Source organism: Andrena cerasifolii, chromosome 3, assembly GCF_050908995.1.
Source record: "Andrena cerasifolii isolate SP2316 chromosome 3, iyAndCera1_principal, whole genome shotgun sequence".
Taxonomy (NCBI): domain Eukaryota; kingdom Metazoa; phylum Arthropoda; class Insecta; order Hymenoptera; family Andrenidae; genus Andrena; species Andrena cerasifolii.
Genome location: NC_135120.1, coordinates 2,278,864 through 2,294,053, shown reverse-complemented (window position 1 = coordinate 2,294,053; position 15,190 = coordinate 2,278,864). Strand labels below are relative to the sequence as shown.

Here is a 15,190-nt window from a genome sequence, read left to right as displayed (position 1 = left end):
CTTACACAGGAAAGTAGCCGCTTTCGACTGGTGTAAATGGAGTTTGTGTAAAAAAATTCATGCTCCCCGTGGAACATCGCAAAGTTGAAGAAAATTTTTTAAAATTGACCAAGTGCTCTTTATATTGCTATAACTTTTCCGAAAAGCAATGCATCTAAAATTGGAAAAAGCGGCTGAAAGTAGAGATTCCACGCTTTCAAACCATATTTTGAAAATATCGATACGACTATTTTTACCGGAGTTATGACCATGTAAACTTGCTCCTACTTTTCGGGCTCCTAGAGGTGATCCTTTAATTAATGTGAGGAGTGTAGTAGGATGATAACTATTTAACGGAGCATGCGCGTATGGAACGTGGGATTCTCTTTTGATTGAGTGTATACTACTAGCACTTGTGAAACGACACTATATTTATACTATGTACAACCAAACCAAATTATAATAAACGAACATACATTTAAACTGTTTGTAACAAACAGATAGCAAACCATACTTATGCGGTTTACAGAAAGCCAGTAAAGCGTTAATTAGAGTTTAGAGCAGGCACAGAAACGCGCGATTACTATAGTCTGGGAGCCAGTGAACATTTTTAGTGTCTCATCACGACGAGGTTTTTCTATCATTTTTCTAATTAACCTTATGCTGAAAGTCAACGGACGAGAGGTCTGGCAGTTGAGTCCGGGGACAGGGCCCCAGGGCACGCTGGGGGTCAAGTTTGAGAGCATCCTCGATTCATCGCGACAAGGCTGAATCTTCACCCATTAATCAACAATTTAATACAAAATAAGGAAATCGCAATCTGGCAGCGCTCCGCGGGGACCTTGGTCGTCTGGCACGTTCAAACATGTTAAACAAAAAAAAAAAATCGACTCACAGCGACGAGGCTGAAATTTGGTGGAATAAATGTTTATGTTATAAAACCAATGGAAAAAATAGGGTAGGTGGGGGTATTACTGCGGATGCCCCGATTACTGCGAATATTCTAAAACAGATCATATTTAATGTTGGAAAGTACATAATCTCTTGAAAATTTTTGATAAAATTATTTTAAACTCTATTACCGATAATTATTAATAAATATGTACAGCAAAGTTATTATTAATTCTTTTATCGTAGTTTGAAATTCGTCAAGGCGAAACTTCGGTCGATTCCCGATATGGCGTCATGAACACCTACTTGAAACACATTTATATTTTTGTTATTAACAGTAATACATGTAATGTAGCTTTATTACTCGCTAGAGTAAGAGTTATTTTTTCAGAAAAACAGTAAATCAATCACCTGCATTTTAGTTTTAATTTTTATTTCTCAACGCAGTATTAGGTGCAGTACTTTACACCATGTGCATGTATTACTGCGGACCGACGACAGCGCAATGTAACCTATTTTCCGACCGTATTCACTGACGTGATGTTTGTACTAAGGTTATGTTTCGCCTGACGTCGGACCGCAGTAATACATGCGCAGTAACTGGTATTGCACGACGTCGGACCGCAGTAATACATGCGCAGTAACTGGTAATGCATGACCGCAGTAACTCCTACAATGACATTGATCGACAAATATCTGTGTTTTTAATTAACTGTGCTTATCACCCTGCCCTCATATTTTTTATGGAATTATTAAGGTTCCACCTTTCTTTTAAAAAAAGAAGTAGGAACTTTCATTCATTCGAACGCCGTGTCGAGGGTTTTAAAGTTAACCTACCTTAAAAGTCCGCAGTAATATCCCCCCCTCTCCTACCCTAGCCTGACAGGCTATAAGCGGTGATAAAAGCTTGCCATACGGTTACAAATGAATCGAGCGAGTTGTCAAATCTTTCACCGCGACATTGAATTTATTAATAACTTTTATAAAAGATCGACGTTTAATATGAATTATGAAGAGGATATGATTAATTTACAATTTTATTATAGTATAACAATAAAAAATTTATTAATTTATGTTACAACACTTCACAATCTGAACTCTCGCAATCGGAATTGTCTAATTCTGTTTTACCGTCTTCAGTGGCAGAATCGTTTTCTGAATTGTGGTACATTTCACTCCTCAAGCCATTAGCATCTGTAAGGTCTTCCTGGTCAGTCTCAATTTACTTCTAAGGCCAAAAGAACACGTATGTGGAGAGAAAACGAAATAAACGGAGAAAGGGAAAGTCGTCTATGACAGGATAGGGCACGATATACCTTACAAGGGGAATCACATGCAAATTCACCAGTAATTTCCCTATGTTACGATGGGTACATAAACACCATTCAGCAATGATGCATGATCCCAATTTCAATTACATGGACGACACATCTGTTACTGTAGATCCAATGACAAATGTGTGGTAATTTTGTTCTGCGTTAAAATGGAAGGATGAACCAGCAGGTTTTTGATATCTACAAGGAAAAGTCAAATTGAATGAAATTCTTGCTCCTCCTGAACCTTTGTTTTCCCTTCTTTCTGGGCAACATTCTCTGTCCAAAGAATTTCATAAAAATATCCGTCATTATAACAACGCATTTCAAATGACATCGTTTATGAGTAAACACATTGTGGAAGATGGTTACATGCCGACATTTAATGTTCAAGGGCAGGTATATCATCTGGCAGCATGGTTCCAACTTCTCCTGACACTCATAAGTTCCTACAAATTTATTTCACATCGAATGCAGACGCAAAGGCTTCTATCCGATGTGACAATGTTCGCCACCCTCTCAATGTACATTTAGTTACTTTGTTACAAGAGATGTTGCACCGTCACAACAATTACGTCCATTCATTTAAAATATCTTCGGAGACAATTCCTCCCACTGTTCCAGATTTTAATCTGATAATTTACGCAGATCGGATACCTGCTGGTGAACATCAAAGGCGATTCAATGCACCAACTACTTCCGAAGTGGCCGTATTAATCGTCGGGCAAGAGTTTGAAAGTCGAGATATTCTCTTACATACACGTAGCAATAAGAAAACAAAAAACACTGAAATTCATAGATCCTACGACGCGCTTCAATACCTGTTGATGTTATGTCGAGGTGAAGATGGCTACTCCATTTCCATTCCTCAAGTAAATCCTGCTACTGGCGCACTTATTGCAAAAAAAAGTTTCATGCATGAACTTCTATGCGTATCCATTACTGGTCAGAGAAGATCAATTCAACACTTTACACGCTGCTCAATCAATTTTTGGTTGATCAATATGCTAAAGTAGAAACAGAGAGATTGAATTTTATTCGTTACAATCGACGACAACTGAGAGTAGACAATTATATTCATTTGCAGGATGCTATACGGAAAATGAGCATGTAGAGAACATTGGTCAACTGGCAATACTGGCTTCTTCTTTTGTAGGAGGGTCAAGGTATATGCACCAACGCACACAAGACGCGATGACATACAGTGGGTCAAAAAAGTATTGGCACACCCAGTTTTCTTGGAATATCTTTAAACTATAAAGTAATCTATCAATATTAACTATGTTTAATAGTCTTTTGACACACATAAATAGTATGTTTACTGAGAATTCTCAGTTATTTGGTATAAGGAAGTAAAGTAAAGAAAATGAGAAATCCATAGTCAAATAAGTATTGGCACACGTACGGTTTAACTATAAGAATAAGTGTTACTCGCTTTCGTACGCGACAAATTCGGTTCTAGGAACGTAAACATAAACAGAATTCACTGTTGCTTTTCTCAGTTAACACAATCAGTTTGTGTTTACACTTTGAACAAGAATCATGTCTACGAAGAAGAGCGAGTTATCATCATGCGTGCGAAAGGAAATTCTTTCATTACATAAAAGTGGTGAGAGTTACCGAAAGATCGGTAATTCATTAAATTTAAGTTTCTCGACAGTGAGAAATGTAATAAAAAAATTTAAGGAAACTGGTAGCGTCGAGAACAAACCGCGATCAGGTCGTCCGCAAGTACTTACAACTAGAAAACGAAGAGACATCATCAAAGAAGCAATAAAAAATCCTTTTGTAAGTGCCAAAAGTTTATCTGTTGACATCGCAACATATTCGGGAAAAGAAGTGAATGCCCAAACAGTCCGAAATGTTTTACATTATGCGGAAATTTATGGTAGAGCAGCGAGAAAAAAACCGTTCATTAATGAGAAGAATAGGGAGAAACGCTTCAGTTTTGCAAAAATATATATAAATAAGACAATGGAATTTTGGAAGACGGTTATTTTCTCGGATGAGAGCAAGTTTAATCTTTTCAGCTCTGATGGAAAAAGATTTGTATGGAGGAAACCGAATACCGAATTAAATCAAAAGAATATTATTCCTACAGTGAAATACGGTGGTGGTCATGTTATGGTATGGGGCTGTATGTCATACCATGGAGTAGGAAATTTGGTTTTTATTGACGGCATAATGAATGCAGACGTCTATATCGACGTGTAGCGAAATAATTTATTAACGAGTGCAACAAAAATGGGCATAAACAGAAAATTTCTTTTCCAACAAGACAATGACCCGAAGCACATGGCAAGGAAAATAAGAGAATGGTTACTATACAATGTACCAAAACAACTCCCTACATCACCTCAATCGCCGGATATTAATCCGATAGAAAATCTTTGGCATATTTTAGATTTAAAAATCCGTAAAAGGAAAATAAAAAATAAAAATGACCTAAAAGCGACACTTTTAGAAGAGTGGTCTAACATTTCACCGGAAATTACGCAAAAACTGGTCGAATCGATACCTAATCGATTACAGGCTGTAATTAAGGCCAAAGGCATGCACACCAAATATTAGGTAAGTTCAATATTGTTCATATTGTTTATTATTGTGCATTCCTCAATAACATCGTATGTGTGCCAATACTTATTTGACTATGGATTTTTCGATTTCTTTACTTTACTTCCTTATACCAAATAACTGAGAATTCTCAGTAAACATACTATTTATGTGTGTCAAAAGACACTAATAAACATAGGTAATATTAATAAATTACTTTATAGTTTAAAGATATTCCAAGAAAACTGGGTGTGCCAATACTGTTTTGACCCACTGTTTGTCATACATTATGGCAGACCGGAGTTATTTATCACTTTTACCTGTAATCCTAATTGGCCTGAAATAAAAGATAATTTACTCCCTCAGAATACTTCACAAGATAGATATGATTTAGTTACTAGAATTTTTCATATAAAAATTAAAAACTTATCAATTTGATAACCAGAGGCAACATTTTTGGCTCTCCGATATGTTTCATGTATACAGTAGAATGGCAAAAGCGAGGTGTGCCACATATGTATATGTTGTTGTTGAGGTTTGAACAGACTCGTTTTCACGGTCATGTCATAGATAGCGCCTTAATTATGAGTGTTTATCAGCAGGGAAATTGTAACGACACTGATTTTAGGCGGAGTTGTTTAGGTTTCTCGAGAGTTGCGGGGTGAGATTATCCAGAACCGCAGTTCCGGGTAATCTTCAAAGTTCTTTTTGCTTTTAAAATACAGTCCACTATTTCGTTATTGTTAAAGCAAGTGTAATTTCTTTACCATCAATCCATATCACTAACTTGGCATCAGAGAAACGATTACGGCTTGGCAGTTTCACACGAGCCTATTAGTATTCAACATTTGGTTCTTCGTGCCGGATAAGTTGAACATTGTGAGTGGTGGATTACACAGTGCTGACCGCAGTTCGAATTTACACTCTGAACTGCACTTTCGAACATTTTGGACCGGATCACGTTCCGCATTTTTCCATCGACGGATCCTACTTTGTCGGATCCTATCTCCTGGATACATTGCAGGTTGCACTCCGGATCGTATCGCATGCGTCGAACATCAGTCTCCGGTTATAAGACGGCGGCTTATTGCGGATCACAGCGGATTGACCTCCAAGGAGCCAAACGCGGAAGAACTTCGCGGAACCACGACGCGGCCGTACAGATAGCTTCCGACGGAACACTGGCTACACCTGCGTCCTGGGCAACGAATTTGGATTTGCATCAGGGATCGTCTGGACCACGCCGACAGCAGTTTCGTTTGCATCTTTTTTTTTTATTGAAGCATATGAAGCCTTAAGGCTTATTTAGCTGTACAGAGATTTATACATAATGAGCACCGGATTCATACACGTAATTTACTTTTTTCCAAATAGTTACATAAGTATTTACAAACTCGTATGTTCGGTTTAGCAATTATCATTTCTATGTTAAGAGGTAATTGCAATCGGATTCGTCGTAGGTTAGCAATCAGTTCCACTCTCTCAGCATCATATAACGAGCATTGCCATATCACGTGATTTAAGTCCTGATCATAATTGCCACAGGAACATTTTGGATCTTTGACGATCCCTACCTTTGCCAATGATGCCGACAGATTGTAGTGATTGCATCTGCAGCGGTTGATTGTTACTATTTGACACCGATTTAGATATTTATATGCAAACCACGGTTTGGCATTTTCACTGTAGCAAGTTTCGAAGTATATTTTTCCTTTTGTTAAAAATTGTTCTTTAATAGTAAGATTGCTTTGCTCTTTCGCACTTCTCTTAAATGTTTCATAATAGTCCGTAAAGGGAATTGTTCAAGGAATCGACATGTCAACGCCATCTCGTAATGATGAGCATTAATTAGGCAGTTGGCAACGGCGCGTTTGCTCATGTGGAGCAGCGATTTGCGAATCGATGGAAGGGGAAGGCTCTTCCTTCCAGGAAAACCGATCGCGATTCCTGGAAGGCTCTCTGTGTTCGCGACTCGGCAACGACACAAGTTTTTCGGAAATTCGCTACGCGCTTCTCTTGCTGGTGCTTCGAATTCACTAACGCTTTGCTTGCTTATTAGCTGCTTAACGCTTGCTGCTTAGATTCATCTCCTGCTTGAATTCTAAGTTCTTATTAGTTAAGTGGTGCACATTAAACATTTTGTAAATAGTATATTGCTTGGGATCTTGTACATATAATATTTTTATAACTGTCGTGTCTCGTTAAATTTTAAATTATATTTGTCCTCGTGTCCATTAACAGTGTCTTACGTTTCTAATTTTATTACTGCTTCCTAGAACCTTCCGCTAAATAAACATTATAAACATTTTTTGGTCCTTCGAGCCGGAGATCAGTGCCTGTGAAGCAGTTCGCGAAAGTTCGGTAGTGTTCAAAAGGTTCGGTAGTGTCCAACCGTCGCGCGTGACCTCCACACCTGCAAACAATGAGTCACCTCATAACGAGTCAGCGCGACATTAACAGTCGAATTGCTCGATCATTCGAGAATTTGAAAAAGCTAGGAGCGAATAATATTACCAAGGGCAATGTGGCCTCTAGATTAGAGACGCTCCGAAAGAATTGGGCGAAATACGAGCTGCAGCATAATCAGCTGTGGGCCTTGGCGGCAACCGACTTAGCTTTTGCAAGCAATGACTACTTCAAGGATAGGAATCTGTCGCCTGCAATCATGGAGGAGATATTCAGTACACAAGAAGCACTACTGATGGACAAATGAGAGGACATTACGAAAATGGAACGCATTGCCACGCGAACGTTGGAGCGATTAGCGAGCGACGAAAGAACAGCCGATTCTCCTGCTGCGGCCGTCCGTTCAAAAGCTTTGCTTCCTCGAATACCGTTGCCCACCTTCGCTGGCAAACCTAAGGACTGGCCATCCTTTCAAGGTCTCTTCCGTTCGCTAGTTATTCGAGACACGACCCTGACGGATGCGAAACGATTGCATTATCTCCGAGGCGCCCTAACTGGAGACGCTGAACTGCTCCTCCGCAATATGCCTGAAAGGGAGGAGAATTTTGAGGCTGCCTGGCAATTGCTGTAGGATCGTTATGACAATCAGCGGTTAATGGTTACAGCGCAGATGAATACTATATTCAATCTGTCACCCATCGCACGTGAATTGGGACCAGAGCTCAAGCGTTTATTTTACACCGTCTGCGACTCAGTGAAGGCCCTCGAGGCCATGAAACGGCCCTTCGACGCCAGTAGCGACTGGCTAATGCATCTAATAGTCGAGCTGATAGATCCACAATCCAGATACGAGTGGGAGACGCTCATCGGTCAAACGAAATTGCCACCTACCTTCGCTGAATTACAGAAGTTTCTGGAGGGTCGCGTTAACACGCTTGAGGCCTTGGAGGAAAAACGTAAGGGGCCAGAGAGCCGCTCTGGGAGGTCAACGGCCACCCAGAAGACAACCAAGTTTCATCAGGTGAGCCAAGCGAAGCGAGCACAGGAACCTTGCCACCTGTGCAAGGAGAACCATTCTTTATTGTACTGCCGCGTCTACGAAACCAAGACAGCGTCAGAGCGCTGAGCTGTTCTGCAAGATGCTAACTTGTATTACAATTGCCTGGGTCATCATCAAGTGAGGGACTGCCGATCTGACCGCCGGTGCCAGCAATGTAACGGGAGGCACCACACGACGATCCATGAGGCCAGCGTTAGTTCCAGAACAGCTGAGAGTGCCACGACGAATACTTCCAGCTGCGGCTCCAGAGGCTTATCATCCGTGCTGCTGGCCACCGCTCGCGTCAAGGTTCGCCACGCTGATGGCGGTTCAAGGCTGGTGCGTGCCCTCATCGACCAAGGTAGCGAAGTATCGCTGATCACAGAGGCACTGGCTCAGCAATTACGCCTTCCGAGAAGCCCTGTCAATATTCGTCTGATCGGTGTCGGGACTCCACTACCTGAACGGATCCGCGGCAAGGTAAAATTAGAATTCACGGCTCATTCCGGATCCTCAGAACAACACGTGATAGCTGCGCTGGTGCTGCCGAGAATCACGTCTTACCAGCCGCGCCTTGACAGCCGGACCGCGGCATGGCCATATTTGCGAGACCTGACCTTGGCGGACCCCAGCTACGACTCCGACGGGCCAATTGAACAGCTGCTGGGAGCCGACGCCTTTGCCCTCACACTGCTCGACGGCATCAGGCGAGGGCGCTCCGACGAGCCTGTAGCACAAAGAACAAAGTTGGGCTGGATAATATCCGGACCAGCTACGAGGGAGGCTGAGCGGACTACTAACCAACATGCGATTTCGACGCATCAATGTGCCGCCGAGGGAGACCTTCTGTCCTTGGTGCGGCGCTTCTGGGAACAGGAAGAACTTGTCGTATCATCTGCCTATACCACGGAGGAACAGAGTTGCGAAGAACACTTTAGGACCACTCATGAACGACTGCCATCAGGGCGCTATATGGTGTGGCTGCCATTCCGAGAAGCAGTGGAGCTCGGCGAGTCGCATCCTGGGGCCCGACGGTTGCTACTAAAGATGGAATCTAGATTCACGAAGGAACCGGCTTTCGCAGAGGCTTACCAGTCATTCATGCGTGAGTATAAGCAACTCATGCACATGTCTGAAATACGTAATGATTCACTAGGACCGGCCTACTACTTAACTCACCATGAAGTTTGGAAGGAAAGCAGCACGACCACTAAGCTAAGGGTGGTATTTAACGGATCATATGACACTACCACCGGTCACTCCTTGAATGATGCCCTGATGGTGGATCCGAATCTCCTACCCAGTCCCGCATCAGCTACTTCTCCGCTGGCGTATCCAACGTGTCTGCCTCACGGCAGACATCGAGAAAATGTGTCGGCAGATACTGCTCCACCCGGACGACCGCCGCTATCAGCGGATTCTATGGAGAGAAAAGGACAGCAGTGACATCCAGGACTACCAGCTGAATACGGTTACCTATGGGTTGGCATGTGCTCCTTACCTGGCTATACGGACACTACGCCAGCTTGCCTTGGACGAGCAATCCCGTTATCCCGGAGCGGCGACAGTTTTGCAACGCGATGTCTATATGGACGACGTCGTGACAGGTGCGGACTCTATACCAGAGGCATTAAAATTACAAACCGAGCTACGCGACCTCTGCAAGGCGGGCGGTTTTAACTTGAGGAAATGGGCATCCAACCAACCCACCTTGATGGAGGAAGTACCTTCCGGAGACGCCATTCCGGAGTGTCAATGGCAACCGGGGACAACCCACACAGCGCTGGGAGTACACTGGAGTCTGGCCGATGACTGTTTCCGGGTCCAGGTCCAACCTACAACAACGGGGTGCGGAGTCACACGGCACTTGGTTCTATCCACTATCGCTAGAATATTCGACCCGCTGGGATTGGTGTCCCAGTAACGGTCAACGCCAAAATATTCATGCAATCTCTTTGGTTACTCAACTTAGACTGGGACACGCCGCTACCACCTACCGAGGCCAGATACTGGATGCAGTTCCTGGAGGAGCTGCCTGGATTGAACCGTGTCACAGTTCCTCGCTGGCTCGGCGTGCATCCAATATCGCTGCTTCAGGAGCTCCACGGGTTCGCCGATGCCTCAGAACGTGCCTATGCTGCAGCGGTGTATCTTCGAGTCGTCGACAAGGCTGGTAACGTCCGCACCCAGCTGATCAATGCAAAAACCAAGGTGGCACCATTGAAGAGGATATCACTACCAAGACTGGAGCTGTGTGCTGCCGCCTTATTAACCAAACTAGTGGCATGCACTTACGAGAGCCTGGGCTTGAGTGGAACAGCCGTGCATCTCTGGAGCGACTCCACCATCACGCTCGCTTGGATCCAAGGACATCCGGCCCGCTGGAAGACATACGTTGCCAATGGAGTATCGGAGATACAGCGAACACACCCGGATGCTCAATGGCATCATGTCTCCAGCCAGGACAACCCGGCTGACTGCGCATCCCGAGGTTTACCACCCAGCGAGCTACCCGAATTTGCTCTCTGATGGACTGGACCAGACTGGTTGACCACGTCTGCAGGATGGAAGAGCGGCAATCAGTCTCCGCTGCCAACGACTGATTCCGAGGCCCGGACATCTTCTACCGTGACGTCGGGTGAAACTACAAAGGGCGAGATACTTTTAAACCGTTTTTCATCGATACATCTTGTCCATAGAACCACCGCCTGGTGCTTGCGGTGGCTGCCAAGGACTCACATTGCTACCCGAGGACCGGCTTTGCTACCAGCGGAGGTCGAAGCAGCACGTAGGCACTGGCTTCGCCTCGTGCAGCGACAGGAGTTTCTTACCGAAATTCAGCAGCTGGAGAAGGGAGGCCCATTACCTAGCCGCAGCAGGCTGCTGCGACTCAACCCCTACGTGGATGACCAAGGCCTCCTGCGTGTGGGTAGTCGACTACGCCATTCTGCTCTGCCACTGGACGCACAACATCAGGTGCTACTTCCCAGAGACAGTCGCCTGACAGAGCTGTTTGTGATCGAGGCGCATCAACGATCACTCCACGGAGGGACACAACTTACCTTATCCCTGATACGCCAGAGGTACTGGATTCCCCAAGGACCACAGCGGGTCAATGCCATCCTCCACCGCTGCACAACCTGCATCCGCTGGCGTTCTACAACAGGTCAACAATTAATGGGGGGATCTACCAGCAGCCGGCGTGACACCAGCACGGCCTTTTTTACATTTCGGCGTGGACTATGCCGGACCGCTGACCTTGCTATGGTCAAGAGTCAGGGGTCAACGCACCCACAAAGGCTATGTGGCGTTATTTATATGTTTAGGCACTCGCGCGGTTCACTTGGAGCTGGTTTCAGATTGCAGCACAGAAGCCTTCATTGCCGCTCTGCGGCGTTTCACTTCACGGAGAGGACTCTGTGCTACTATCCAGAGCGACAGGGGAACCAACTTCGTGGGAGCAACCCGAGAGCTCCGGGATATGCTAGGCCACCTTACCTCTGGACATGACCGCATCCACTCTACCCTCTTGAAGGACGGTATTCAGTGGCGATTCACCCCCCCCCCCCCCCGCTGCCCCACACTTCGGAGGTCTATGGGAAGCAGCTGTTAAATCGACTGAGCATCACCTAAGGAGGGTGATAGGAGAACAACATCTTACCTTCGAGGAGATGTCGACGCTGCTCCACCAAATCGAGGCCTGCCTGAATTCAAGTCCACTACAAGCTTTGAGCGACGACCCAGGGGACCTGACAGTACTGACTCCGGGCCATTTTTTGGTCGGAGACGCCTTGCTGAGTTTGCCCGATCCCGTCACCGACGACGTCCCCGCCTACCGACTTTCAAGGTGGCATCTCCTGCAGCAGATGAGGATGCAGTTTTGGAAGCGGTGGGCCACGGAATATTTGCAATCACTACAGGCCCGTAATAAGTGGACTCACCAGCACCCGCAGCCACGCGTGGGCGACTTGTGCCTCATCAAGTCGGAACTATCGTCTCTTGCTCGATGGCCACTGGCGAGAGTCACCAACCTTCATGCCGGCGCAGATGGGTTGACACGCGTCGTAACACTTAAAACTGCTCTTTCAGAATTTACACAACCTATTTGTAAACTCGTGTTCTTACCGTTTGTACAGGAACCGTCCACTGCGCAATAGATCACTCACTGCACGTACAACTGCGATTGCCTGACGCCTCCACATGAGCGAAGCGGAGCCACTGACCAATCCAACCGTCTAATCAACAAGTGCCGTCTGTTGTACTTCTTCATCGGGACGATGAATGGCGGGCGGGAAATGTTCAAGGAATCGACATTTCAACGCCATCTCGTAATGATGAGCATTAATTAGGCAGTTGGTGACGACGCGCTTGCTCATGTGGAGCAGCGATCATGGCCCCTTCCATCGATTCGCGAATCGATGGAAGGGGAAGGCTCTTCCTTCCAGGAAAACCGATCGCGATTCCTGGAAGGCTCTCTCTGTTCGCGACTCGGCAACGACACAAGTTTTTCGGAAATTTGCTACGCGCTTCTCTTGCTGGTGCTTCGAATTCACTAACGCTTTGCTTGCTTATTAGCTGCTTAACGGTTGCTGCTTAGATTCATCTCTTGCTTGAATTCTAAGTTCTTATTAGTTAAGTGGTGCACATTAAACATTTTGTAAATAGTTTATTGCTTGGAATCTTGTACATATAATATAGTTATAACTGTCGTGTCTCGTTAAATTTTAAATTATATTTGTCCTCGTGTCCATTAACAGTGTCTTACGTTTCTAAATTTATTATTGCTTCCTCGAATCTTCCGCTAAATAAACATTATAAACAGGAATTGTTAAAGGCTCAGATACCTGCCCCTTGGTAGCTTCTTTAGCTAGTGTGTCCGCCGTTTCATTTCCTTGTATGCCAATATGTGACGGGATCCAGAAAAATTGGATGTGCCTATTTTCGTTATTGTAGTGAAACTGATTGTATTTCTTTTTTATTTCCAAAATATGTGGGTTGGTTTTTATCTTTAATTTAGTTGATTTGAGACTACTTAGGACACTTAAAGAGTCAGTAAATATAAGAAAATTGCAGTCTGAGTTGTCTGGCGCAATGTCTAGGGCGTTTGATATAGCTATGCATTCGGCTGTATATACTGATGCATTACTTCCTAATGTCTTTTTAATTTCGACGTTCAGTTTAGGATAGACACAGGCTGCTACCACAAAATTTGAGTTTAGCATTTTGCTGCCATCAGTATACACGGCGTATGCATCTTGAGAGCTCAGAAATTCGCTCATGTCAACATTGGGATTTGGTGAACTTTTTAAATTGATTTCGAGTTCCGTCTCAAATTTTATACTTTTAAGTATAGTTCTGTAATCGTGGGCATACAGGTCATACGGGAAAATTTGTTTACAGCTATTGTCTATGATTTCTTCCAGACAAAAATTTATTATCTTTATTTTACCTTTGTATTTCTTTTTTTTTTAATAACAGAATTGTACCTCCTAATGCTTTGTTGCGTGAGTGATTTCTCGTTGGCTAGCACTTTACTAATAAAACATTTGCCTAGGTATTTCGTTCTTTCTTCAAGAAGAGGAAGCTTAGATTCGACCAGTAATACGTTGGTTGGCGTATTTTTGCGATATCCTAAGGCGGCTCTTATTGCATTGTATTTTATTTTTTCGATTTTCTGGCTGTAATATTTTCGATTAGGGTAATAAATGAAGCTTGCATAATCTACAATTGAACGAACAAGACTTTTGTATAAGGTGATGAGCTTTACCGGGTCAGATCCCCACCAAGTACCACGTAAATATTTAAAGATGTTTAGAGCTTTCAGACATTTTTTTTGTATGTGATTGATTTGTGGGACGAAACTCAGTTTGTAGTCAAAAATGACTCCTAAAAATTTGACAGTTTCGCTTGATTTGATAGCATATTGGTCAATTTTCATTTCTATTTCACCTGGTTTTATGTTTTTATCGTTAAAATGTAACAATATAGTTTTTTGTGGAGGAAGATCTAGCCCTAAATCAAGTAATTTTTTCTTAACACTTTGGACAGTTTTTTCAATTAAGTTTCTGCATTTTATCAGCGGAGAGACCCCAGAGTACACTGCTATGTCATCAGCGAACTCTGAGACCATGATGCTTTTTGGAATTTCGCTAGCGATATTCCTAACGTATATGGTGTATAGCAGTGGACTGAGCACCCCTCCTTGAGCTACGCCTTTAAAAACGGTTTGATAGTTTTCGCCTGTTTTTTCTGTAAAGATAATTCTTTGATGTGTGATGAATTTAATAAATCTTATTACATTTTCTGAACAGCCTATTTCTACAAGTTTTGATAGAAGAATATCGCAGTTGACATTATCAAAGGCTCTCCTGACGTCTAAAAAGGCCGCCAGGAAATGCTTATGATTAGCTATTGCTATGTTTGCTTGTACTGTTATGTTCATAAGATTATCTGTGCATGATTTTCCTACTCTGAAGCCAGATTGGCTTTTAGGTATGATGTCGTTCGTTTCGCACCACCATTGGAGCCTGTTTTTTTTTTTATAATCGATTCGAACAGTTTGCAGAAACAGGAGGTCAGAGAGATTGGCCTAACGTCCTGATTATCGGTTTTATTTATGAAATGGATGAATGATTCCTTCCAGCTGTTAGGATAGCTATTGGTCTCAAACATTTCGTTAAAAATGTCTAGAAGGATGAGGTGGTATCTTATTGGGAGCTTTTTTAATATGTCATAATCTATGCCGTCTATTCCAGGTGAAGACTTATAATTTCTGGAGAGTAAGGCCATATTAAATTCAGCATAATCAAAATGAGTGTCAAAAAAGTCATTTTTATAACAACATGGAACCCACCCTGGGTCTGTAATTGCCCACGGCGGGCTTATTTTATCTAAAGCTATACTAATTTTTTCATTTGATTGGAGGTTTTCGGTAGTGTGAGATGGTTGCACTTTTAGCCATTTGTTTTTTTTTTAGGATTTTACATTTTTCCCAGACGTATCTTGTATT

General features: G+C 43.4%; 1 long non-coding RNA gene across 1 annotated transcript; it reads right to left on the bottom strand.

The window, feature by feature from the left end:
* Nucleotides 1-7,086: 7,086 nt before the first annotated feature.
* LOC143367368 (uncharacterized) lies at nucleotides 7,087-8,954 on the bottom strand. The gene is made up of 6 exons (XR_013085026.1): nucleotides 8,799-8,954; nucleotides 8,290-8,641; nucleotides 8,034-8,199; nucleotides 7,488-7,767; nucleotides 7,251-7,393; nucleotides 7,087-7,149 (listed from the first exon to the last, which is right to left on the bottom strand). It is a non-coding gene; the product is annotated as an uncharacterized LOC143367368 (long non-coding RNA).
* Nucleotides 8,955-15,190: the final 6,236 nt, after the last annotated feature.